Source organism: Cyanistes caeruleus, chromosome 4 (genome assembly GCF_971803275.1).
Source record: "Cyanistes caeruleus chromosome 4, bCyaCae1.hap1.1, whole genome shotgun sequence".
Taxonomy (NCBI): domain Eukaryota; kingdom Metazoa; phylum Chordata; class Aves; order Passeriformes; family Paridae; genus Cyanistes; species Cyanistes caeruleus.
This window is the reverse complement of record NC_141704.1, coordinates 39,699,687-39,723,773: the sequence shown is the minus strand read 5'-3', so window position 1 is coordinate 39,723,773 and position 24,087 is coordinate 39,699,687. Positions and strand designations below refer to the sequence as shown.

The 24,087-nt window shown below is 37.1% G+C and overlaps 1 long non-coding RNA gene across 5 annotated transcripts in view; it reads left to right on the top strand.

Annotated features, from left to right (window-relative positions):
- Positions 1 to 8,782: 8,782 nt before the first annotated feature.
- LOC111933506 (uncharacterized) overlaps positions 8,783 to 24,087 on the top strand; it is a 271,070-nt gene continuing 255,765 nt past the window's right edge. For all 5 annotated transcript variants that reach the window (XR_015286488.1, XR_015286487.1, XR_015286486.1 and 2 more), the window contains exon 1: positions 8,783 to 9,205. This is a non-coding gene — a long non-coding RNA (uncharacterized LOC111933506). The remainder of the gene's footprint in view (positions 9,206 to 24,087) is intronic.

The window sequence follows — 24,087 nt, the reverse complement described above, 5'->3', positions numbered from 1 at the left end:
TTGGTTATGAGTCAGTGAAAAACATGCCTGATTTACAACCCTGTATATCACCTTAATCTAGACAACTTGTGTCCTGAGTCCATGTCACTGAGTAGGTATCTCCTTCCTTGATTATTCTCCACTCTCTTGTAATCTAAGAAATAGTTTACCATAGAGATGATAAACTTTCCAAGACAAATGCAATAGGAAAATGTTTAAGTTCCAAATCTATTTGTCCTCCTGGTGATGCCAGGCACACACCAGCCATGTCATATGATACAGTGTCGTGTCATGCAGCAGAATGGGAGTTGCACACAACAGCCTTGGGCTGGTCATGAAGGCCTTGAGCAGAGCTCTGGGAGGCTGTGCCTATCTTCCTACAAAAGCCTACACATCAGAAATACTGGATGTTATGTTTCTGTCTCAAGTAATTAATTAATGAAGGCAGAAATAATTAATGATGAATGTAACAGAAGTACAGTGTAGGTATTGAGGTTAACAAGTTTATCTTATTTCTCACCATTCGTTATCTGTACATCTCTTTTATTAACTGGATAAACTGCCTAATCAAGAATTAGATAAGTATAATCCAAAGACTATGAGTCCTGCAATACTCCAATTATGTTTTTGGCAATGTGAAAGATGTGTGGTAAGTCATCAACTTGATTGCTGAAGCAAGAGAGTTGCAGGTAGCACCAAAAGATCCATTCCCCAGGAATAATTTTATCTTCAGGACTCCTTATTATTAAGCAGGAATACTGTCTATAGAACAGAAAGAGAATTATGTTTTTCTAGTTCAGACTGGATGCTGATGTTATTCTTGTCATAGTGAATGGAAAAAAATCCATTTTATAGGCAGACTTCAGCATGGCTTCAGTTTCTGTTCAAGTGTTGGTAGAATGTGCTTAAGATACCTCAGGAAAAAATTAGGTTCAGGTTCAGAACCTGGAGGAAAAGAAATAATTCTTACTTCCACTTTAAAAAAAAAATAAAGAAAATAAAATCTTTCCTGTTATTAAAAACAAATTTCCCAAGAGCATCTGGACTTTCCAAATGTTTAGCATGTGGATGACTCACCAGCTTTATGCTAAGATATTATGCTGTTATTTCAAAACCGAAATACCATCTTTGACATTTTTACATGTTGTACAGAGATCCATAGTCTTTCTCCTTAGTATATATTATTTCATCCTTTAAAAATCTAGAAAGCACCTTGGATTAAGTGTGATGTTGATTTTGAATCTCTTATAAAATGATTTTTCTCTGACAAACAATTTATTAGAGGAATTGTATTTTTAAAATCTTTTATTTTTCTTGCTTGGCCAGACTCTCATTTTAGCTGAATTTTACTTTGTGCAGAAACTGAAATTAAAGAAGTTTTCTATTGAGCTCAGGACTTAGAATGAACCAAAGGCTTTCCTGAGCAGGGCCAATTAAGATGGTCTTTCTAGAGCTTCTCTGCACACTGGACCTTGCTAGAAGGCAATTCAAAAATGTATCTCTTCCACCACTGGCCAACAAGTCTTAACTGCCCAGAAACATATTTTTTAGAGAGAGTGGAGGGAAGGAAATATTTAAAATATCTTTGTATGTTTTTATGTATATATGTATGTATATGTGTACATTTTGTAATTTCTGAGACCTTTCACCAGTATGAGTGGTTTATAAGAGATCTGGGGCTTCGATTTCTAGTGCCTGTACACAGAGCTAAGTAAAATGCCCTCCTCAAAGTGTTTACATCTGCAAGACTTCATTTTGGCTTCTGTGACTGTATTTAATTTTTGTGCATAAGGAATTATATGTGCTTAAGGAATATATATAGAACCCCTCATTTTGGTCATTCAAATTATGACTTGGAGTAAAATAAGCTAGGAGTCTTGTTGAATGGCTAGTACTTGGAAGATGAAAGTAACCTAAGCCAAGGAAGGGAAAGTGCATTGCTGAGACATTGCATCTATTGCTTGTGATTTTTGTTAAAATGAAACATGGAGTTTCACACAAAACAAATGAAGAACTTAGTCCTCACAGGATTTCCATATCTTCAGATAAGAGTGATCTTTTGGCTAGTGTAATAGAAAGAGAAAAGCTGACCTATCTTCTGCAACAGCATCTGGGGATCTTTAAGTTAACTCAGACTGACAACAAGATAATCTCAGGATGAAGAAGAAAATGGGTACACAAAGCTTCTCTATCTCCCCAATTTAGTGCTCAGGTTGTGCTATAAAATGTGTGCTTATTTACAAAATTCAGACAATGACTTTCAATGTATGGAGAGCTACATCACAAATACAGGAATTCAGGTCTCTGTGTACATAAATAAGAAACTCTGAAATTGCTCTGAACTATATTTCATGATAAATTTGAGTCTTTCTTTAGCCACATAGGCTTCTTAATTTTACATTTCCCTGAGTTATCTCCAAATAGAAGGAAGGCTACTTTTTACTGTACCTGTATTTGTATCTAGTACAGATATCAAATAATTTCTATTTATTTTATTAAGAACCATGATTATAGCAGCATGATTAAAGATCCAAGAATACAGAGCTTGTCTAGCAACTGTGAAATTATATTTTTTGTCCTGTTCCCAGAAGACCTTGTTCTCAACATAGGCACTGATCATAGGTGTCTACAGGTCTGAATAAAAGAGGTATAGGTAGGAGAAAAGGCCAAAGTCCTCTCAAAAGGCTGCACCATTTATTGGCAGTGTCTCATCAAAGCAAATTAGAGCTATTCAGCTACACTTTAATGTGATAACTGGCCTGGACATGCAGACATAATTGTTGTAACTTTATAATCTTCCTGTCTGTGGTCACTGCTATTTTTCTGTGGCTCTGTAAATGTTATTTAAGCCCAGCTGGTAACTAATCTGCAAACAGCCACTCAGTTGCTGTGCTCCCTGGTAGGATGAGGGAGAGAACCGTAAGGGAAAAAGTGAGAAAAGTTGTGGATTGAGATAAAGATGGTTTAATGGGACAGAACAGGAAGAAGATAATAATATTGATAAACATAATAATAATAGCAATGTACAAAACTAGTGATGCACAATGCAATTGCTCAGCACCTACTGAGCTGCCAGTTCCCAAGCAGCAGTGGCCCTCAGCCAGCTTTCCCCCCAGTTTATATGGTGAGCATGATGCCAAATGCTATGGAAGATCCCTCTGGCCAGTTTGGGTCACCTGTCCTGGCTGTGTCCCCTCCCAGCTTCTTGTGCCCCTCCAGCCTTCTCACTGGCAGGGCAGGAGAAGCTGAGAAGTCCTTGATTTAGTCTAAACACTGCTTGGCAACAACTAAAAACATCGGTGTGTTATCAACATTATTCTCATACTAAATCCAAATCACCACACTATATGAGCTTTATCTCTATTCCAAACAAAACCATGGCAGTAAATAACATGACTGGATAAGAGAGGGACAACTGTTCCTTTGCTGGGGAACAGACTGCCTCTCTTGAGCCCTGAAAATCCCTTTGCCTTCCCTGCTTCTATCCCTGCTATCCATTGCATCCCATTAGGTATACAGTTCCCTCTCAGTAGCTAATGAGACTTAAATAAACATACTGAGAGACGAACATGGCCTCTGGAGTTTAATAAATGATGCTGATTCTGGTTTCAATTACACTGGTGTAAATCTGGAACATCACCACTGCTTACAGTTGAATTAGTCTAGATTTATATCACAGCTGAATTTAGTCCATAGATTTCATTTTTTTAACTTACTGGAATTTTATCATTGTGATTTAAGCCTTTTTAAATGGCAAACATGGAGATAATTTAATAGATCAGGTTGTGTATCTATTTTTTTCCATATCTCCTTGCATACTGGAGCTCTAGGTTTTTTTTTTAAATGTTTTTAAGCTTTACTCTTCCAATAATCAAAGAATTGATAACATTGTACTGACAACTGATAGCATTGCATATTTTAATCAGAATATATTTTTTTTCTTAGCCTTTTGATTCTGCCCTTGAATTTTTGTACTTTTGGCTATAACTAATGTACAGCCAAAGTTTTTAAGCACAATTTGACATCCTGTTCAGGATTAAAACAAAGTGATTTGATGGATGAGAGAAGGATAATGCATCTTATACTAGTCTGAGGAACAAAGTACTGTTTTGTTCTAAAATGCAAGTAGTGCCATCTATACTATGATCACATCACCAGAGTTATAATGAATAATTTGTTCAGAATCTGCCAAAAATCAAAGGTGAGTCAATGGAAAAAAAGTTGAGATGGGAGATGCAGCCAGTGAGCTAACAGGCAACATAGACCTTTGCAGCAATTTTTTACCACAGACTTCCCTTTAGGTATAAATGCTGGTAAGTGACATGCTGACTCAATCTCTACAGAAATTGAGTAGCCCTCTTTTAAGTTCTTCTTAGCTCAGACAGAGTATGAGCACCCATAATTATATAAATTATAAAGAGGAAAATTTTTATACATTTTAATTCTAAGATGGAGATGCCAAACATTCATGAAATGTCATGATTTTAATCTTGTTTGAAGATGATTCAGCTCAGTAATGTTAGAATTCGGTGAAAAAGGGGAATATAAATAGATGTAGTAAAGGTATTACTGAGCAGGAATCTTGGATTGTAGGAATTTTGAGAACATAAAATATGAAGGCAATCTAAAATGACTGGGTTAAATGTGATCACCCATCTTGATGAAGCCATGATCTTCAGTAATGCTCAGGACAGGAATCCATAGATCTCATAATAGTTACCCATATCTTCTCGTTATAATAAGAAAATGTGTGTAGGAAGGGGGAGGGGGAAGAAGATATAAAAACCTGTGCAACAGAAGCCATTTAAAAGGCAAGATTTGCCAACTATCGTTACCATAGTTACCTTGCATTATAATTATAGGAGAAAGATCTGTGGTGGACTTATTTAACTATGTGTGGGATGTATTGGTGATTGGATGATGACCCTTGTTCTCTGAAATAAAGATGAGACATAGCCTCTCTCAGCGCATCAGGCTCATGGAAATGAAATATCATACTCATTAAAAACATCAACCTGTCAGTGCAATAATTAAGAATTATGTTTATTTCAAGATAGCTGGTCACATATCCTGGAGATGTAGAATTGAAAGTTTCTTAAAAACAAGAAAAAAGAAGGTTAGCTGAGTGCTTTAGTGTTAATTTTCAAACCCACTGAGTCAGGATGTGCTTCTAGAGAGCTGATACACACTTCTATTGAAGAATTAAAGTACACTGACAAGTCTAGATTAATTGTGAGAATAGAAGTCTGCTTGTTAAAGCTGTATATGTAAGACTCTGAGGTTCTTTGTTCTTCCTGTCTGTAAGATGATTACTCCTGAGACATGCATGCTCTCTTCCTATATCTCACCACTTCGTGATGTTTGCTTATTGTTTGTTTTTTTTGGTTTGTTTGTTTTTTGTTGCTGTTTTTGCTAATTTTGGAAAAAAAATGGAATTGAGTGTTTTTCAGAACAAACATAACAGTGTAGGAGAGCACACGTTCTCCAGCTGTCTTTTCTTGCAAATCATGCTATCCCAGATCTGGTGTATGGCTTAGAAGATGCAGAAATTCTGGCATTGCCACACCATATTGCATTAAAACTCTTATTTGGATTCTTGTGCCTGGTACAACCTATGTAATAGCTGCAGATCATTTGCCTTGCCCTTGTTCTATCATTTATCCTGGGGACACTGAAATATGGGACTGCACAAGGCAAAGGTACATGCTAACTCACATGCCTAGAAACTGCTACTCATAGAAACCCAAAGAAGCAAACATTCTGAACTTAAAAATTTACAGTATCATGTCTTTAATCCATTGCAATAGGCTACCTCCTCAAGCTGACCTTTTTTTTCCCTTTTCCACATACGTACTGTTATGAAAACCCAACAGCTGAACCAAATGTAATAACAGTACTTAGTTGAGAGAGGGATTGATTTGTAGCCTGGTGGATTTTGAGTCACAGTTGCATTGGCCTTTTCAGATACTTAGATATATTTGTTGTGGTCAAACAACTGATCTTGCTGTAAGGTGGTTAATTTGGGACCTGCTACATCATCAGCATGACAGCTCAAGCTAGCTGCCTTCGTATTTGTCTACTTCTGGGGCATATTTTGCAGCCTCCTTTGGGCCAGTGGCTGCCTCTTCCACTGCTGAGATTAGGACCTGAAATAAAATTTGAAATTACATTAGGTGTGTCTGCAAGGGTTGGAATGCAGCTCTGCAAATGTAAATATAAAACACTCTGCCATATTATGATTCATGCTTAACTTTCTATTAGTTCAGCATTTTCTATGGCAACACTACTCTTATTTTTTTAGATCTCTTTGTTTCCCACAATTTCTTCCTGAGAAAAATCAGCCTTCATGGTCTCCTGTTTTTCTAGCATGGCTATTGCTATTTTTATCACTCAAACCATGGCATACCTGTGAAGAAAAGAAACACTCTAGCATTACTCTCTATATAGAGAAAAATTGGTTTACATAAGGTTTCCATAGGGCTATCTAGGGCATTGAACACTTACCATTTCCTGCTTGATTGGTTTTCAAACCCTCATCATGGCTCCAAGGGAGGAGCTATCACAGCATCAACAGTTCTGCCACTTCCTGCTTCTGAGTTTCTCTTTTACTCTGTTGTAATTCTAGTCTAGTTTCCAAATTTCATTTAATTCTACATTAAAGATGCCCTGAGATATGAAAAAAAAATCCCCATTCTGGAACATTTTGCTTTTCAGTTCACTAAATTTTTACATGGCAGAAAAAGTCTGAAGCACACTCCATTTTGCATCTGTTATTTGTTTTCTGCTCTGCCACTGACAGAGATATCAATCTTTTAGATAGTCCTACTTTTTAGGACATATTTTTAAGCGAGTGTAAATTGGAGTAACTCTTGATTGTGCTGGGCTATGGCCAGACAGCAAATATTGATATCTGACCTGTAATTTTCATGTTCTCTGTGTACTGAACATTAATTCATCCTACACCTAGAGTGAAATACAAAAGTGAGAAGGAAGTAGTCTGGCATTTTCATTACTGTGCAAAACAATTCTTATTCTTCTCACATGCTGCTGTGTCAAAGAAACCAGTAAATCTGTTCCAGGTCAGCATTTTAATATTTTTTTCTTTGTGATGAAGGCATTAATCATAAAGGTGCAATACTTCATGGCAGTGAAGAAACATATTGATGGAAATTATTTTTATGGGTCTCACAATGCCTTATTAGTCTCCATAACACGACAAAGCAATTCAGAGAAGGAGTCCATGGCACCCTCACTGTACTTCCCAGATTCTATCCTTTCTTTATGGGCTGACATTTATTTCCTGGAGACATTAACTAAGGACTGGAAAGATCCAAATATTCCATAGTTGCTGCATGACCATGGTGACTACAGAAACTCTGAAGTCACTTGATACTATTTCTGCAATTTTCTGCAAAGCCTAACAGCCTGAATATGTGCAAAAATATCTGTTAGTTAATTTTCAGTGGGGGAGGCTGTAGCTTTTGACTGATGCTCCACATTCATGAATGACTAAATTAAAGTCTGTTAAGCCTTTTGTCCAGGTGAACAACCATGATAGATGGTGGCAGAACATTTCTTCTTTCATTTTGAGTAGCCTCCATTTTATTCGACAGAAGTGGTATCACAGATTCTTCTGTGCTAAGTGTAAGGCTGTTAAGATGTAATTGCAGACTGTCTTCATTTTGAAGTGGGTTTTCCTTTTTTATCCATAGCAGTAGTGCAGTAATGAACATGAATAATTTATTATTGCTGTAAAACCAGATGCTAAATTGTTGCACAAGCAAATAGTTTGCTTATGCAAGGGAGATAATAGGGCCTTATACTCGTTTTGCACATATTAATATTGTCTAATATTAATGTACTAACATGGACTAAAGGCCACTATTGGACATGTGGAGAGGCATATTCACAATGTACCTTGCTGATACAGTTCTGGTCAAAAAACTCACACTAAAGAAATCAGCCTCACTGAACTCTCTGATTTAAAGAAACAGATGATTTATTTATTTATTTATTTATTTAAGAATCTCTTAAAAATGCACATTCAGGATCTAATCCAGCAAATCCATAGTGGGTGAGAAAAGCATATTAGTTCACTGGTCTGCTCTGTGGGACCTATTATTGAGCAGAATTTGCAAGCCTAGATTCTTAAATTTGAAACCTTTCTGTGGACATGATGATGTCCGATTTCAGTTATCCAAGGAGAGTTAGTTGAGGTAAGCCTATGTCAAACATCCAGCACCTTGAATCTCAGTAAGGTTTGAATCTTTTTACACTTCTCTGTCTTCTATTTTACTCCTACATCTGCAGTTTTGAATATTCAAGCACAAGCTGAGAGAGGGAGTACATTATTTTGGGCTACTGGTATTTAGTTAGAAATTGTCAATCAGCCTACAGTCAGTAGAATAAAGTGAAGAATAAACACTGCCACAATCTGAAAAAAAGCACTCATTACTGTTGATACAAAATTAATCTATACAAAATAATCCCAAATTAAATGTTAATAGTTCTCAGTTTGTATATTAAATTTTGGTTCATGTTGACTTCCTCACAGGGTTCTGCAGCAGTGTAAGCAGAATGACACATGATGCTTAAGTAAAAATGACTTCCTACAAACTCACTTTTCTTACAGCTTCCTCAAGGTCAGTAGCAATTTGCCTGCAGTGAGTTGAAAAAATTTGTTTTGCTTTCTCTGTATCCTTCACACAACTGGATTTAGTCTTAACACTCCAAAGCTGCTACTCATATAAAACAGGAACATCTGCACATGCTCAGTCTCTTGTCAACAAAATAAACTCAACCTTCAGAAACTGCTCAAAGAAAACTGTAAAATTCACACATATCCAGTAGCTCTTTAGCTCTTATGTTATCATTAGCTCTGGAAGAAATATAAGAAAATTTATAGCATACTTCTAAAGAAATTAAAATTTCCCAAAGAATTTGAGATATGATGATGCTTATACAATAACTTGGGAATTAAATTTTCAAAGCAGTGTCATTGTCAAGTTGTTGAGAATTAGGTAGAATATTACCTTTTCTATTTTAACAAGGAAAGGTGATTTTTTTCAGAAGATTAGTTGTCACAGTGACTTCAGCTAAGCTGATGGCTAGTTTGGCCTGAGGAATGTTGGTCTGGGGCCATGTTGATGTGGTGGCCACCTGTTTGATTGGTTTTTTGGCACTGTGATGGAATTGCTTATAAGAAACCGTGCTGAACTGCAGAGAGGTAAGTGGAATGCTTTTAAACTGGAAAATACTAGATTATCAAGATAGAAAAAATTCCATAAAATGCACTTCTTTTGAAAAAAGGCTTGCTAAGAGGGAAATTCATATCCAGTATGAAATTTCTGTTCAGAAAGAGGAGAGGTAAATACAGAACTTTATGACATCTCAGGGTGCTGTAATATCTCTTTTAACTGGCTGCTCTCCTGAGGAATCCTGGGTCTTGAAGAACACCTTACTTCTTGTACACTGGCTTGTTTTTTAAAACTGGATTATATTTTTTATGCTAATTTAGGAGAAAAAAAGAATGAAAATATTTTTTTTTCTAATTCTTAATGGTTGTTGATGCTAGTGTTCATTTTTACTTTCTTAAAAATATGATTCAAGCAGTTTTTAAAAGATAATTAACATATATTTGTTTGATAAGTTTGTTAAGTGCATGTGACAGAACATTCTCATGCATCTGCTTGAATATGTAATATTTCTGCTTTCAAATATAAGATTAATTTTGCAGTGCTAGTAAAGCAAATTATTCTACTGTAATTAGTAGAAGTCAGACAAAGATGTAGTATCAATCTGAAAAGTTTGAGGAGGTCTTTTGGGGGCAATGTGTAGTGAACAATGCACAGTCTGATGTGCATCATCCTTGTTATGGAAGACAGTACTTCTAGCTAGGCAGTGAAGTCTGCCAGAAGCAAACCCTCTGAGACCTAAACCCTTTGCAGAAGAGAAGTAATTGCTAAAGATAAAGGTAGAGTAGCACTGTCATTACAGGTATAACTGGGGGGTGGTCCCTTGATTTACGTTGCCATAGTGTAAAACTGGAAATTCTGCTTTCAGAAATTGTTCCATGAAGGTTAATTTCTTGTACAAATAATTTCCTTGTTGAATTGAATTATTATTGGGCATGTGCCCAAGTCAAGATTGCATTTAGGCAGGTTTAGCTCCTTGCAGAACTTTCTGTGAATGTATTTTAATAAGAAATCCACTTATTTTTAGTTAGTCAGATTCATGTTCTTGTCCTACCATCCATAACCAAACAACTGAAGAGTGAAATAGCTATATATTTAATGTCAAGGTTTTACTTTGATTTGTTTGTAAGATTTTATTTTTTAAGCTTTCAGTGTAATTTTAAATGGTGACAGAGAATGTTAGTGTGGGTTTGATATCAAGGTAGATACACACTCTTTCTCATCATGTAACATCAGCTTCAGAAAAAAATCCTTATATTTTCACTGAATGTCTTCAGGACTTCCAAAATGAACTAATATAACTTGATCCTGCAGAACTGCTTGCTGTGTGACTCTTCTGTTGGCCTTATTTCAATGCTTTGATATGCTTTGAAATCACCAGGCACTTTAAGCTCCAAACTACTATTAACTAAATTATGTATCAGTATAATCATACTAAATCAATAAGCCTATTTTGATACAAATAGAAGAGTACCTTAAATACTGAAGAGAATCCCTTCACATGACCTTAGAGTTCCTCACACAAATTTTTTTTTTTACTTTTGTCTTCTGCAGTGTGGGGATTCTAAGCTGCTCTGCTTGTTGTTGAACCATTTTGAGCAGCACCCTGCTTCTCTGTAATAAGTCATGTGAAAGAAATAAAATCATATAATCCTTTTCAGCCTTGCCTCTTGACAGACATATGCTTCAGGTGAAGATCAATGTTGTCCACATTTTTTGAAGTCGATAATCTTTATATAACTCTGTGTACTTTGAAGGAAAGGATCATTCCCAATTCCACTTGCATTTTAAAATTATCTTCTCACTAAGGTTATAGCTTTACTGCTAGGCTTTGACCTGCTAGACAGCCATAAACTTTGGTGCTGTACAGTACTGTGGTACTGTAAAGTGCAGATTCAACATCACTGATAGTAAGAGGTTAAAAATATGTCTGTTCCTTGTTTGCCAATACAATCTCTTATTAAGCAATGGGAACTGCATGTCCATATTGGATACAGAAATTTGTCCTGAGTTAAAAAAAAAGGTATAAAAAAATCTGAGAGTACAGGACTTACAGAAAATGTTTATTTGCCTGTTGGCTCCAATGCAGTAATTCAGATATAGGTTGGGAAAGCAGTGACTATTTGCTGTCACCAGCAAATTTGTTAGTCTCTGTGAAATGAGGGAGTAAGTGCTGCCAGTTATGTTTTCTGACTAATCTCATGCCTGCTCAGCTACAGGAGCTGAGAATGTGACTGAATAATGAAATATTTCCCATGCTCAAAATCAAGCAGGTGGTTTAGTACCTTGATGAGTCAGGTGTCATAACAGAAGCACTATAACTCTTAAGGCTTGTTGGCATGTCTGTAGGTAGGCTCAGCCAAGAGGACAAAAAAGGAAAGGACATCTCAGTCCAGGAAGCTTGTTGGCAGTGTAATGTGGGAGCTTACCCTGTCACTGCCTATGCTGTGCTGGAAGATTAATGGTTATTTTATTCTGACTGCCTTCAAGTAGGAAACTGTGCTACAGCTTCTCTAAGAATGGATGAACATTTGTATGTACATATCTGTACAAATGCTCAGTTATAAATAAAATGCATTCACACATGTGCACAGGACACCCATACAGACTCTCATAAGTGACTCTGCTCCTAAGGGGACTCACAAGAAAATAAGCAAAAGTATCACCAGTCTTTCTCTTCACCTTACAGCCATCACCTCTCAATCAACCTTTTTAGGTTTGGTTTTTTTTTTTTTTTGGGATAACATTTTTTCACGGCAAAGTGAAAACTATTTAAGAGCAGCTAACAACAAAGTAGGAGTATTAAGAATTGTAAACCTTGTGTCTAACCAGATGTTTTTCAAGATATTTATCATTATGAATTTTCTTCATGAGAAAGCGCTGTACAAAGTACATTTGATAAATTCCTATAGTTAAAAGGAAGTGAAAAATATTTATTTTATGATTTCTAAGCACTGGATTTTCAATGAGTGTTTTATTTTGTTTATATGTCCCAAAGCACACACACAGAGTTTAAAGTTCTTTCCCAAGGTCTTCAAACCCAACAGTTTATTCCTCCTTTTGAAAGCAGAGGCCTTATTCACAGCTCAGAGGAAGAGTAAACCGTAGTACTCTCTGGGAGAAATAATTTATCATGGTTTTGTGGCTGAGCTAGCTAATCACGCACATGAGAAAAGAGAGAAGTTCGTTGTAACAGTGACACACTGTCTGGGTGTTGTGCCCTAGGTAAGGCTACGGGGGCATCAGCAGACAGGTCAGCCACAGTAGCCAAACAAAGGGGTGGAATGATCCTTTTACAATTTTCTTTGCTCTGAACACAATTGAGGACTCCTATATTAGATTCTCACGTTCAGAGTACAGCAGACACTTGTACTGCAGCACAACTTTCTTCTGGTGCCCCACCACTTGTCACTGCCTGGTTGGTTAGCTGCCAAAGGCCACTTATAACAGCCTGGAAAAACAGAGTATTGAAAAACAGAGTTTTATGTTTGTAAGTGTGACTTGGCAGAAATACTGTCTTAAAAAAATCCTGCTGCCTAGGGAGGAGCAACCACTGGGTTGTACAGGGAAATCCTTTACTCTAATGGCCATAGAGATTGCAAGTTCACAAGGGCAGTGAATTGCCTTAATGTAAGTAATGTATACCTAAAATATGCATAGAGTCAAATGTCATGGTACACCCATCTGATGTGTTTTATATTAAACCCATGGTGAATAATGAGCTATGTATTGTTATGCCAATAAATAACTGGAATAATAAGTGACGTATTTTGATGGCTTGACTCAATGATTTTAGAAGACTTTTCCAACTTTAATGATCCTATGATTCTATTCTGAATTAGCTGGAAAATTTATTACTTATGGAATAAGCTAACATTGACAATCATGGTTAGCCTGTTGGATGTTTGGCTGAGATACTCAGAAAAAGATTAATTCACTGAAAATGTAAACAGGAAGACTGTCCTCTCTGAAAATGGAGCAGCTCTGAGATGCTCCACATTAGGAAGGATGAAATCTAGTTGTCCCAGGAAGTTAGATACTTTGCAGTTCTAGTTGTTTTGGATTTTTTTTTCTCTTTTTTCAAATGAGGCACAAGGAGAAACCAATTTACAAAACAGACCATTGCTCTTTCAATGTTTCATGAAACAACCTTCTTGCGTGAACTGTACTGGGATCACCATAAAGAATTACTAAGTACATGCCTGGAGTGTAGTAGCAGAAGGCAGTAAGTTCACTCCTAATTCTCAAGAATTTGAAACAAATTACTCTACCTTCTTCTCTGTGTTTTTATCTCCTTAACTGACCTTTATGTTGTTTTGAAATATTTAATACCTATCTAAATTTATTTTAACCTACAACAAATAAGACTGTAAGAAAAAGAAACTCATATTTGTACTATTACACTAATAGGCTTAATAACAATAATCCACTAACATCTGCAATCATAAAATAAAAACTTCATTATCATTTCAATACAGTTAATACAAAACCTCAGGTTTGCCAGTACACCAGCTGTGTCCTGGTGCTCAACAACACAAAACAGCAATTCATGCAAAATTACCAGTCTTTGTTACTTGACTCTTTTTCCTGGCTCCAGTCCCAAAATATTCCTGCTGTTCAGGTCTTTTGTTTCCTCTCACTGGAAGCCTTTTATTTTCTAGGAGAATATAAAAGATCATCTCCAAGAATGACTTCAGTAGCCTTCTCACCTCCAGTATCATGCCTCTAGCTCTTTAGTCCTCACAGTTAAGAGACTCAAGTGTTTGGTTAAAGGTCTCTACTGATTTGGACAATGTGCTTCTTTGTGCAGTGCTGCTGGCATTGCTCTAGACATGTCTGTAATTCTCTCTGGACCCTCTAATCACCTTGGAGATTTAGAGCATTAGGAAAAAATATTCATTTAACAATAATATTTTCTGACATTTCCTTAAGGATGGAAAATGCTCAGAAAAGCAAATCAACCAGTATCTAATGCTTGTCTTTGAATTAGTGTTTAGCTAGAAACTTGTGGCCTTAATCATGGGCAAGGCCTGAACGTGTTGGGCGTGGTGCACGCATTTCTAGGAAGAGTTCCTCAGGAGTTTCCCACTTAAAGACATTACAAAGGCAAGAGATTAAGAGGAGGTAGGTTCAGGATTAAATATTTTTGTGCTGGATTTGAGCCAGTAATTCCAAACTAGTCCCATTGCACTGGACCTACCAGTTCAATCACTAGAAGGAGCTTTCCAGCAGGCACTGTAAACCTGCCCTAGAGAGGTGACAGAGTTAGTGGTACTGAAATATCATTCATGTCCTTCTCAGATAGCTTCTCATCTCTGCCATGTAGTCAGCCAGAGTAAGGACAGCTTATGTTTCAGACTGCTGGGTTACCCTTGCATTTCCTCTCCATCTCAATTGGTTGACTGAGGCAATTGTGTGTTTGCAAACTGAGATAACGGGTGTCTTCCTAGCAGTTCTATGGGGAGGGAAGGAAGGGCAAAGGAAGTAAAAATGTTTGTCAGTCAGATGTCTGCATCTGTTATTGCCTAAAGCCTACTGAGAATGTAAAAAGAGGAATGAACTTCTCAGATAATGTTCTATTATGTAGCAGACCACATATCTCAAGCTGCCATTAAGATGAGATTCAGCACTGGTAGATGACCGAATAGTCTAAAATAATTATCCATTATGAGAGGATTGGCATCTTTCCTGAAAGCATCCTGCACTGTACCTTGGTAGAAAGAGGACACAAACTGCCTTAGATCAATGCTCCAACTGCACAGTCTGTTTTTATTTTGGGGAGGACAAGTGTTTCCATGCCCCGTGGTACTCTGACTAATAGTGTCCAAATGAACAATCTTTTAAGAGCACAAGTTTCCCAGGTGACAGGATACATATCTTTTTACATTGATAATTTAACCACTCATTAGGAGGTAGAATAAAGACAGTCCACTTGACTGTCCTGACTGTGTCAGGAGCACAGGAGTTTTTAAACTGTGTAGTTTTCTCACTCGGTACGTGAAATAACTTGAGTTGTTTAAAGGTGTTTTAATCTCATTGGGAAGCGAATAACACTGTGTTTTGATATTACTTCTAAAATAAGTATCAAAATTGTGTTTGGACAAGTAACATGTCTATAAAATGGGCAAAACACTTGTGACTTGAACTCATGAAGGGTGGGGAGCCAGATGTTATACTGCAGTCAGCCATTGTTCTGTTAGACAAATCACTTCCTCGGTGTTATCTCCTCCTGTCATTCCCTATCTTGTTTATTTGTATTGCAGACTCCTTACAGCAAGACACATTTCCTAGTAAGTGTCTGGGCAATGGCTAATATTTACTCCTTGTTCATTGTCATGATGTTTTCAGATCTAAAGTGACTCTTATGGATCAGGTTCAAGGGTAAACTGCACAGTGTTTCTAGTTCTGTGGAAGAAATTCAGGTGTGTCTGCACTGAAAATGTACTTCAGTCCATATATCACTGGTACTCTGTGAAAATCTAAAGAGTTATAAATTTGGCCTTTTAGATCCCACTTTGCAAAAATTCTGAGTGTTTTTTTTTTTGTTGTGTGTATAGAGAATTTTTCATTTTATCTAAGTTCATATTTTCAAGCCTGTTATAATTTATCACAATGCCCAGATTATACATCTTTAATTATTGGAACTTTTGTTAATTTTTATATTTAAGAAATAAAATGCAGGAGATGTCCAAACCCAAATCATCTCTAGATTTGTTATGCAACAAATGTGGGATTTTACATTTTTTAGATACGATTAAAACTTGTTCACAAAAGACAACTTAATGCTGCAACAATGAATTGCAGAAATGAAAGATTGAAAAAGGTTTTTTCAGTTTGATTCAAGATTGTCAGACCAAATCATTTGGTTATCAGCTTTATGACTGTTCCATTCTGCTATCATTGCCATGTCTAAAGGTCAATCTCTTTACCCTGTAATACAGATTTATTTTGTTTGCATAGCTGATTCGGTCTTTCCTTCCCGAGTCAGATGTAACAATCTCCCTTTGACCTTCTCTGTAGGTGCTGTAGACAAAATCCTGTACAAGTTGTTAAGAGTGAACCTGCACAGACTTTCCACTTTGACTGTGGATTCAACAGAAAAGAGTCCAGTGGCAACGTAAGATTCCACACGATTGGGATGCTTTCCTGAGCTCCTGGGAAATAAGGATCCTCTCCTAGGAATACAGTGCAGCTGCTAACGCATTACTTAGGCAGAGATTAGCACTTTGAAATACCATGTATTTGATAATCTTTATATAGACCAAAAAGACAGCTTGATGGATAACTATTCTGATAAGGAATAGTCATAGCCTGTCATATAGACTCTCAACAAACTTGATATTTATCATTTTTTTTCACAATTTATATCCTATAATAGTATTAAGACAGTAAGCAGAGTGTTTCCAACCAATGGAAACAGTGAAAATCACTTAGTCTTCATTTGTGTTTCCAGATTGAGGATCAAAACAATGTCCATACCATGGACATTCACTGTCCTGTCTCTTCAGCAAATCACAGGCAGCCTCCAGTTTATAATTGAATGAGGTAATTTTCTTTCAAATGGTGCCCATAACTCGGATGATGACCTCAAAATATGAATCTAAGCTTGCTGTTCAAGAAAGATGGGTAGTTCAGCATAATCCAATGAAAACCAAATAGTTTGTCTTTTCTGTGTGATTGGCACTAAGATTCTGTTATGAGAAACAGAAATTTTAGCTATTATTTGTTTAGGATTTGGATCAACTGAATTCAATTTCCTGTGGTAGATGTCATGTCCACTGGGATACTGGACAAGTGTAGATCCAACAAAGGACTTTGTTGCCCTTCAAGGGACCATGCAGGCATACAGAGTGCAGAGTTTTGTTTCTGATAGTAGTTAGGCTTCCTATGTAGTCACCTGTTATAAATGAGATATAAAGTAGCTTTCCTGTTAAGGACAAAGACTTAGGTGTCTGAAGCACTTTAGATCTTTGGTGCCTGTGTCAGGGTGCCAGACAAAAGCTTCCATTCATTCAGGTAGTGCCCAGAGAAAGGTGCCAACACTTTTGTGAAAGAACAGGGCAGATTTCTTTATTATTTTTTTTTCCTATCTGTGTCCTACACAATGCAAATGATAAATCAAACCATAATCTCCTCAATGGCTATCATCTCCAAGTTCAGATTTTAAGACAGCATGACTACAATTACTTAACTCTTTGAGAAAGTCTACCTTTTAAGTGTGAAAACCTTCCACAAAGTTTCCAGAAGACACTTTTTTTCATGCCTTCAATTTTCCTCAGCTCTTTAGGTGAAATATCTGGGTGAATGTTGTCTGGTACTGTTTATTACCGTGATTCTACTGTGTTTTTACACTCATTGATTTATACTGAGAATCTCTGAAAGTGTATCTGTTCTTACCTTTTGCTTCAGCAAGGCAAGCCTTTTCTTTGTGGTCATGAGTCCTGTAGAACGCAGGACAAGCTTGAATCATCTCTGTTATAGCTCACTGTGTGCTTGACAAAGCCATCCTAGTACGATTCCAAGCAAAAGATCAGTTGCTATTTTCAGCTTGCTATGTCTTACCTATTTCATGGGGCTGTTGCAGGTTGTTCAGCTTCCAAGTGCATCTCAAAGCACCTGGTAAACTCAGATTGTTATAGCAGCAGAGCAGCCCAAAAGGTTTTCCAAAGCATTTGTCTGATGCAGCAACCCTCCTTCTTCTGAGTACTGCTGAAGTGCCTTATCTTCCATTCTGCCACCTCTCACCATGTCCTTCCCATTCTTCTGCCTGAGGGCAAAAGGTGTGAGGAGGGTAAAGAAAGTTTATCCTATACCTGGTTTGAGCAATATATACATTGTCTACTTCTTGTGGATGTCAACACTTTTTTTTTTTTTAGCACTACCCCTTGGTAAGGTAGTTTCAGCATTCAGAGGCATGGGCAAATCACTTTTCCACTGTGCATGTAATTCACAGCACAGCTGGACATGCAATCTTTAGCTTCCATATTTCTGTAAGCAGCTGGTTCCTGGAACCATCTCACAGAAAGGACATCTTTGTCCCAAGGGCACTTTAACAAGTAAAACCTGCTTACAGTGGGTTCCTGTTCCTAAGCTAAAGAAATGCAAAACCAGTGGGCACTGAATAGAAAAGCTGTCCAGGGATTTGATCCAATAGAACCACTGAGAGTCAAGCACTTCTGACCTGTAGTCCTGTGAGTGGGCTGTAATATGCTGTGCATCTTACATGTTAGTCATCATCTGGAACAGATATAGGTTTTGTAAGCAATATATGTTGAAAAAAACTTACTAGCATTGGTATGTGAAGAACCTGACAGCGCTCCAGTCCACTCAAACTGCTTGATTTTGAAATTGCCTTACATGAACAACCTAGTGGAATTCAATGCATATTTACAAACAATTGCCTGAACTTCAAAAGGTGCATATATATTGCATTGTTATTTTATATCACTAGCTATGACTAAGCTTTGATCTTACCATCAGTCTGCAGATTTTTTATTCAAGTTTTTCTTGCTTAGAGATGGACTCTGATTTTTTAATAGGCTTACCTATTATATTTACAGCACTGACAAATAGATATGAATATACGTATATGAAGAGCAAAAAATGTTTTTTCTGTGTCTGAATAAAGGATTTTTCAAAGTGTGTTTCTGAGGAAACAGTGGAAACTGATAGAACAGAGAAAAGAAGGCCCATTTTAAAGTGAGCTTTTAAGACCTTCCATGCCCAACACTGACAAAAATATTTTTTGCATGCTGCATGCTTGGTATGCATTTGCTCCTGTCCCAGTTCTAAGTGGGCTACAACTTTTTTCTGGGAAAAAATATTGTTTTGCACACTGCAAAAACAAATTATCTTTTTCTTCTAGAATCCTGCATGGATACCAGAATTTTCCACTGCATTTCTGTGACTGAGCTGTACATGAATAGTACTTACAGAAAGCAAATGTTAAGCAGGGAATCCACTGGCATTTGTGCTAGAACTCATTTGTATTACATTGGAGAAGGCATTGGTGGTCATGGAAGAAGGAGAGAAATCCCTTTCAAAATAGCTCTGTCACAGAAAACACATATTAGTCTGCCTGTGATGTTATTATCCCTGTTTTAAGCAACATTAGCAGGTATATTGTAGACCTGCGAATAAAAATAAATAAATAGATAAATAATAAAAAATAGAAATAAAGAGATTATATTAGACACTTCTTGGAACTAAGACTAATTTTTCATCTCTTTCTGCTACCTTTAAGGAGTCCTTGTTCATGAACGTGGTTTGTGGGTAATAGGAAATTTAATGAAAAATAATAAATTATATTGCATCTTGCTCTTGCTACCTTTTGTTCAGTCAGGCAGGAATTAAAAGACACAGAGAGGGAAGATTCAGGTTTTGCTCAGGTATGTTAATCCTGCTTAATGTCAGATTGCCACCTGACTTTTCCCTAAGAGTGTGAGGTCTGGTGATCTCTCCAGAACTCTCCCCTTGTAAAAATTCTGCCTACTGAAAGGAGTAGAAAACACATTGCTCTACTCAGTAATTACAGTAAATGAGCACAGGTCAACTTTTTGCCAATATTTGTGTTAATTTTTTTTTACAAACCTTGTCACCTACTGAGTTTATGTAATTAATTAAATAAAAGGGACCAAAGCATTATCAAGCAGTGTTCCCAACCAGAAAAGAACCCACCTTCATCATGTTAATGCTCCAGCTCTATTCTGCAGTTTTCATGACACAGTATCTACAGATTTGGGTTACATGCCCTTCGTCTTTCCAGCCACAACACTCAGATTTATGACAGCATAGATTTCCCATTGGAACAGATGGTATACTGCAGCAGAATTTATTAAAGCTTCATTTCCCAGATTCTTTTCAGTAGCACTTTTGCTCATTCCCCTCCTTTTCCTAATGTGACAGAACATTGTATGTCTCTGACATAGAAATTACCACAAAGATGTGCAGTTCCCTGCAAAACTGCTATGCATAAATAATCATTCAGATTGCTGACCTGCTAAGGGTCCCAGTTGGCAATCACACAGCAAAGCCTGCAATTTCTCCTACTTGGTGCTGCTCCACCATTTCCTTATTCTGACTTCTATGCTGTTATGCTTCTCCCATGTCTGACATTAGAGAAAATAATCAGCTGGGGCTTAGGAACATTATCATTCTATGTCTTATGTGTAAGTATCTTGGCTTAGTAAGAAGACAGATAGGTATCAAAAAAAGGATGTGACTCAACAAAATTAGGCCAAGTTAAAAGTGTTTAGATTTTCAGGAAGTATTATAATTTCAGTTTTTCCGTAAATCAGATTTGTAACAGATGGGTGAAATGTAGGTCAAATGCAGCAGACATCTTCGTAAGCACTTGCTTGAATGGTTTCCTTGATAATTTCTGTCTCTCTTGTCACATGGTAAAAGACAGTTCAAATCAATCCATGCAGACCACTTGCAGTAAAAAAGGGGTACTGACTGAGAGGGCAACCTTGCAAAATGAAGGGCAGGATTGTGGCATTCCCTTTTGCCTTAGGCCAATTTCATCCTGGATGCACACTGGATAAAGCAACAGCATTGCAGGCAGGCAGAATTTGCACCCCTGTTAATAAATTATTAATAAATATGAAACAATAATGTTAATATTGTGAATGTTATACATTCACATATACATTCATATATACATTCACAAACATGTGAAACATTTTATAAACAAGATGACACACATGGGGGTGAAGTTCTTAAAATCACAGGGCACCAAAACGCCAACCTAGGACAGAGTAGTGACCTTGACTTTGAATTTCCCACCTCTTGCCAGCTGAATACCTGAGATTTACGTGTCTGCCTTTGTATATTTTTTTAAAAAATACTATATGGGACACAGAGACACCTCCTCAAAACATTATTTTGTTTATTCTCAGTCATTTCCTTTTAATGGTTCACAGCCCTTTCAGTAAATATATATATATATATATATATATATATATGTATATGAGAATTTAAATGATCAGAGTTTTAAATTAGGTATCCTTTGGAGCTGTGATGACCCACTGTATAAATGCATCATGGCTCACAGGAGTGAGGGATGTAGCTGCTCCTTTGGAGCTTCAAGAGGCTCTGATGCTGATGCTGTGCTTGCTGCACACACTGCTGGCTCTCATCTCATGACGTACACAGAGCTACCCGAGCGTGTCTCTGTCCCTGCAGCTGCTCAGTGCATTGCTGGGAAGAGAGATAATAGAGATCTCTGCTACTTATGTGATCTAGCTTTAAGTGCAAAAATAAACATGCACAAAAAAATTTCAAAATAATCTGTCACGTTACCCTTTCTTCCTGAACTCCTTGCAATTGTTTTCCTCACAACTGATATATTTCCCTAAATTAGACACCATTTTTCTTGTTTTACATCACTAATTATGTGCCACCAGGATCTGAATCCAGAGGAAAAGGTCAACCAAACCCAGAAATTATTTTTATATTGTATTTCTAAATTTGCTTAGTTCTAAGCCTGAGACCAAATTTTAATATTGTCATTATTTTTTTTAATAAACTTCATTTATTTATGTACTCTAACTAGAGAAGCCAGCCAATAAAACTCTTACCTATGTGCTTAATCAACAGAGTTGTCATTCATCTTAAAGATATAATTAAGTATTTTGCTTTCTGGCATCTCTGGGTAGAGGAATAGGAAATTACAGCTACATATATAGAAAGATACACTGATTTCAAAATCACTGTCTTAGGATACTTTGCAACCTGTATGGAAAATAATTCTTGAACAAGACTCATTTCCATAGGCCAAAAGAAGGTAAGAAATGACATTGTTTCTCTGCCATACTCTAGGGAGGGAGTCACTGTTGTTAAGTGCAACTCAACTCTGTTGTGGGACAGATGAAGGCCAGGCTGAGTCGTCCTCTGCAAGCCTTGCATTAAGAGGGGTGCAACAGGACCACTCTGTCTGGGGCCTGAGGACAACATCCACTGGTACTGAAATCAATTGTAATCTTTCCATGGCACAAAATAGCTTTGGCTAGGATCCAATAAGAAAATAAATTTTAGCTCACTGGTGGAGTGAGTGGAACTGATCATCTTTGCTGCCAAAGTGTTTAAAAGGAGTGTGCAAAGTCCCATTTCCCCTCACACAGCAGAAACTTGTTAAGAAACCACTCTTTTGGTGATACTTCTAAGCTCTCCTCTGGGAACACTCATCCAGTAAATGTCTTGTCAGGCATTTCTGAAGAGTAGCTGCCAGTACTTGTTCTGGCTCTGTTTCTGGTTCTTCCTTGCTCTCTTCTATCTTGTTTCACTAAGTTAATCTTCTGGTTCTTCTCTCATACATTCAATAATATGCAAGAGCATAGAGACAAGTGAGCTGGACAGGGTCATAAAAGCCTTTGATGAAGACACTGGTTTCACCAGAAGTTACACAGAGATGTTTGTAGCCTTCTTATCTTCTTATCTTACCCTAAATAGGCCTTGCAACTTCTTTTCAATGCAGAGATTTAATCCAGTTTATCACACCTACGTGTTACGTGGTCTTCCTTCTAGATCACACAAAATCAGAGAAGTATCTTTTGTCTCTCTTTGGCTTTTGGCAATTGGTTGTTTTGGAAAATACAGGTGTACTGGTGAACTGTTCTTTACTGAAAGGATCACCCATGTGAAAGTTACACACTCTTCATTGCAACTCCAAGCTGAAGTTTTTTTTGACACTATAAGCAATTTGGGATATGTACTGATCAAATATTAAAATACATTTGATATAAAATTGTATAGAATAAATATGTCACAGGTTAGTTACCTCACTTATGAGAAGTGGAAGAATATTGTGACTTGTGACTATACGTAAGCCCTGAAGGATGGGCCATTTAAATATGCTGTAAAAAATCTGCAATAAGCCTATCTTCATGTTTAAGGACTCATATTTTGTGGATGGAGGGTAACAGCCATTTTGCCTTTTTTCACCTCCAAGAGGGTTAGAAATTAATCCTTTCTCTTTTTCTCATTGTAGTAACACACAGCAAAAAAATTCTTGTGCCTCCTTGTTTGATGTCTCCCTGAAATTATGCATAGTAATGGATTATCAAAGCAGAGCTGCTCTGATTGGTAAGGACATTTTTTAAAAGGGAGCTTTGACATGGCATAGGACTTGTGCTCTGGCTTCAAAGCAGTGCTGATGTGGATTTGATAAGGTGCAGAGGCAGGGCTGGAAGCACAGTTACCAGAGTTGGGTCTCTTTTCCAGTATACTCACACCACCGGGAAGGGCAGTGATCTACCCTGTGATACAGCTCCACAGCCACATGGCATATTACCTCAGCTTCCACCATTTAAAAACAACCCAGATTAAAAAACTAGAGAATAGAAATTAGTCTGACAAAGATGAGACTCATCTATTTCTCAGGACTGGCTATCTTCAAACTGTGTTCTATTCATAATTGTTGAGTCATTAATTTCTGGGCAAGCCATTTTTCCTGGGGAGAAAATTTCCCTTTGGAAGGCAATGAGAGAGATTGGACACATGATGACAGGTTTGCAGAAGCTGGTCAGCTTCCTAATCCTTAGAAAAGTTTCTGGCAAGATGTTTTAGAGAGGAACACTTTCATGTCCATAGACATCCACGCACACCTTCATTTACATACCACACAAAAACACCAGCCACAATCCAGGCCTCACTGTTCCCTGTGCTGTAAAGATAGAGCTCATGCCTAAAATTTAATAAACTACATAGCTGATGCCATCTGAAAGGTGGTAGATCTATATACAGATCTGTGATATTCAATTTATACTCAGAAAAACTTAATTTCTCTGCCTTTATTGGAGTATTGCTGGAATAAAGATCATAAACCAATTTTAATGACAATGTATACCTTAATGTCTTATTTGAGCAACAACAGAGAAGGAGAGAAATAAAGAGAAAGACTTTATTTTTCTTC